We start from the raw sequence: 4,557 nt of genomic DNA on the forward strand, positions 1-4,557 counted from the left end.
TGAGATATTACTTTATGCCCATTAAGATGGCTAAAAATTTTTTTTAAAGTGATAACAAATGTTGGTGAGAACACAGACAAATTGGAACGCTCCTACACTGCTGGTGGAAAGGTAAACTGGTATAGCTAATTTGAAAAACAATCTAGAAGTTCCTCATGAAGGCCAAATACAGAATTGCCATATGACCAAGCAATTTCAGTTCTAGGTATATACCCAAAAGAAGTGAAAACATACATCCACGCAAAAACTTGTACATGAATGCTTATAAAAGCATTATTAATAATAGGCAAAACCAAATGTCTACAAATTGATGAATCGATAAAATGTCATATAGCCACACAATGGAATATCATACAGCCATGAAAATAAATGAAGTTTTAATACATACTACAGCACGAATGAACCTTGAACATTATGCTAAGTGAAAGAAGGAAGTCACAGAAGACATACATTGTACAATTCTGCTTCTATGAAATGTCTAGAATAGGCAAATCTATAGAGACAGAAAGTAGTTCAGTATCTAAACCAGGGCTGGGGGATTGGGAAGAAGGAGGGGAGCAACTGCTGATGAGAACAGGGTTTCTTTTGGGGGTGATAATGAAGTTTTAAAATTAGATTGTGGTGACGGTTACACAACTGTGAATATACTAAAAACCATTGAATTGTATGGTATGTGAATTATATCTCAATAAAACTGTTAAAAATGCAATTGCAGGGATTTATGTTGGATACAAAATTAATTAAAATAATATGGTTAATTTTTGATGTCTTCACTCTTAGTTTATTAAACTGTAAAATTCAGATAATGCCTTATTTCAAAATGTTATTATGAAGAAATTATTGATTTCTTCATTCATTTATTCAACAAAAATATTTGAGTGCTCTCTAGGTGCAAGCACTATTCTAGGTATAGGGGATAGAGCAAAGAACATAATCCAGCCCTTGTGATGCTAACATTCTGGTAAGAGGAGACAATCAAATGACACATGTGTTAGGTGAGAATTTGTGTTACAGAAAAAAAAATATACAAATATATGTAAATTTCAAATACATATATATATATATATGAGGAATGGGGAGAAGGTGAATAGGGTGATGGATAGAATATTCCATTTTAAGTTGATCGGGAAAGGCTTCACTGAGAAGGTAACATTTTAGGGAAGTAGTAAGGGAGCAAGTCCTGTGGTTAATCTGGGGGTAAAGCGCTCCTGGTAGAAAAAGGCCTTGAGGCAGCAGTCTGCCTCTGGGTGTTCTAGAAACAGTAAGCAAGCAGGTCAGTGACAGCTGAGTGACAGAGAGGGGAGAGAAAAGACGATGGGGTGTAAGGTGTGTTGAGTGGGGGTCGGAGGAGGTACAAGGGAAGACTGGACCAGATCACGTAGAGCCTTACTATAGATTGTTGTAAGAAACCTGACTTTTTTCTCTGAGCAGGAAGAGCCAAAGGATTTTGAGCAGATTAGCACATTGATCTGATTTACATGTAAATACCTACGACTGGTCTGTTGAAAACAGACTGCAGGGCTGCGTCATCAGGAAGACCAATGGGAGACTGCCTCAGTGGGACAGGAAGGTGGCTTAGGGTGCTAGTGGAGGAGGTGATTAGGAAGGAGTAGCATCTGTATATATTTTGAATGAGAAACCAACAGGATTTATGGATAGATCAATTGGGAAGTGTGGGAGAGAGACTTAAATGAAAGAGAAATAAAGATAAATTAATAGGGCCAGGCACGGTGGCTCACACCTGTAATCCTAGCACTTGGGAGGCCAAGACGGGTGGATAGCTTGAGGCCAGGAGTTCAAAACCAGCCTGGCCAACATGGCGAAACCCCGTCTCTACTGAAAATACAAAAAATTAGCTGGAAGTGGTGGCAAGAGCCTGTAATTCCAGCTACTCGGGAGGCTGAGGCAGGAGAATCACTTGAACCCAGGAGGCAGAGGTTGCAGTGAGCCAAGATCACGCCACTGCACTCCAGCCTGGGCAAGAAGTGCGAAACTTTGTCTCAAGAAAAAAGAGTTAATAGATTTTAAATGCTTAGCATGGCACCTGGTAAACAGAAACCAGTGACTACTTTTCAGCTGTTATTATTATGATTACTACTTCCTGTTATCAGAGTCATAGAAGGTAATGTATGAAACCTGTAAGTAGTACTTAACATAAGCTATTCTTATTAAATCCCAGAGAGAAGCCTTAACAGGAGTTTGTGTCCTCTCTGCAAGGCTGGGTGATGGGCAGCTGAAGAAGCATCGAGGCTCGAGATGAATGAAATAAGAACTTCAAGTTCAGTTCTTATATCCGATTTCAACCTGAGGTCCCTGCTAAGGCTGTTGGGTAAGATCGCTAAGTGCCCATGCTCCTACCACTCTCTCCCTGTGCTCATAACCTTCATTGCCTTCTTCTGAGCATTGTAGAGAATGTTTTCTCTCAGTTACCCTCTTCGGTATTGTTTTAAAAATAATTAGTGTGTTTTTACTAAAAAGGCATGCATATTCAATGCAGATAATTTATAAAACATTAAGAAAAAAGTAAAACTATTCAGAAATAATATCACTCTAGTATTTTTCTGAGATGGATACTTTTTAAATTAAAAATAGGATTATACTACACATACTGTTTTGAAGCCCTCTTTATTCATTTAAAAATACATTGTTTCTTAACAATAAATACTCTTCTAAAACATCATTTTCAATGGTACATAATGGAGAACCCAATTATGTATTCCCTATTGTTCAATGCTTAGGCTATTTATAAGTTTTTGTCATTAGAAGCAGTCCTATTGTAGCAGGACAAGCTACAGACAAAACTCCTCAGACACCGAAATAAAGAAGGAAGGGGTTTATTCAGCCAGGGGCATCAGCAAGACTTCTGTCTCAAGAGCCGAGCTCCCCGAGTGGGCAATTCCTGTCCCTCTTAAGGGCTCACAACTCTAAGGGGGTGCGTGTGAGAGGGTCGTGATTGATTGAGCAAGCAGGGGGTACGTGACTGGGGGCTGCATGCACCGGTAATGAGATCGGAACAAAACAAGATAGGGATTTTCACAGTGCATTTCTATACAATGTCTGTAATCTAGAGATAACATAACCGATTAGGTCAGGGGTTGATCTTTAACTACCAGGCCCAGGGTACACCACCAGGCTGTCTGCCTGCCTGTGGATTTCATTTCTGCCTTTTAATTTTTACTTCTTCTTTCTTTGGAGGCAGAAATTGGGCATAAGACAATATGAGCGGTGGTCTCCTCCCTTACTATCAATGAGTGTCATTATCTATATATTGTCAAGGAAAAAATTACGACAAACTGAGTTTAAAGATCTAATTGGCTTTATTAGTGATTCATGAATCAGGCAGCATTTCATGTGCAGAATAGAAAGGTGTTCTCCTGGGCGTGACAGAACAGTTGGTTTTTGTAAGGTAGCTTGAGCAGGAACAAGGAAACAGCAGAGTACAAAAAGTGGATTGGTTAACATCGGGTTATTTTGGTTTACTTTCCTTATATGGCTAAAGTAGAGGGGGCTTCTTTATGCTGATTCAGATTGTCTAGGTTTTTTTGGGTTTTGTTGTTGTTATTGTTATTGTTGATTGAGACAGAGCCTTGCTCTGTGGCCCAGGCTGGAATCCAGTGGCAGGATCATGGCTCACTGCAACTTTTACCTCCTGGATTCAAACGATGCTCATGCCTCAGCCTCCCAAGTAGCTGGGACGACAGGCATGCACCACCACACCAGGCTAATTTTTTGTCTTTTTAGTGAAGATGGGGTTTTGCTATGTTTGCTAACTCCTGGCCTCAAGTGATCCACCCACCTCAGCCTCCCAAAGTGCTGGGATTACAGGCGTAAGCCACTGTGCCCAGCCTACCAGGCCTTTTTGGATAGGTTGCTGTGATCTCTAGTTTTCTGGAAAACTGATCTGTTTCTAAGTATAGCTTGATTATGAAGCACCTATCACAAGTGAGTCCATTCTGGTTTGGTCTGGTCTATTCAGCTGACTGCAGGAACTGAGTCCAAACCAGTGGTCTCCCATAAACTTTATTTAACAATATCTTTGCAGCCCTCTGATTAATTTCCCAGTAGAGATCTAGAAGTCCAGATGCTGAATCCAACAGCGTTCATAATGCTTTTTTTATTTTTAAGTTTTTTTTAGAGACAGGGTTTCACTCTGTCACTGAGGCTGGAGTGTCGTGGCATAATCATAGCTCACTGCAGCAGACTTGAACTCCTGAGCTCAAGTGATCCCTCTGCCTCAACCTCCCAAGTAGCTGGGACTACAGGTTTGCTCCACCACACCTGGCTAATCACAATGCTTTTGATACATATTACCACCAACCTGATACTGATCCATCTAAGCCACCCGTTTTTATGACTGAAGACTCCTTAGATTCCCTAGGCTTCCTCCCAGAGGAACGTGGTAGGACAGAACTTTAAACTACGAAGAACTTCAAGTTCAGTCCTCTCTGTTTTTCAATGCCTTCATTTGTCAAATGAAGCTATAGTACTTTCCTCAGTGCAATGAAAAAGCCCCTTGAAAAGATTATGACTTCCCAAAGCACATATTACTTAAATCAA

The sequence above is a fragment of the Colobus angolensis genome, unplaced genomic scaffold (genome assembly GCF_000951035.1).
Source record: "Colobus angolensis palliatus isolate OR3802 unplaced genomic scaffold, Cang.pa_1.0 Scaffold186, whole genome shotgun sequence".
Taxonomy (NCBI): domain Eukaryota; kingdom Metazoa; phylum Chordata; class Mammalia; order Primates; family Cercopithecidae; genus Colobus; species Colobus angolensis.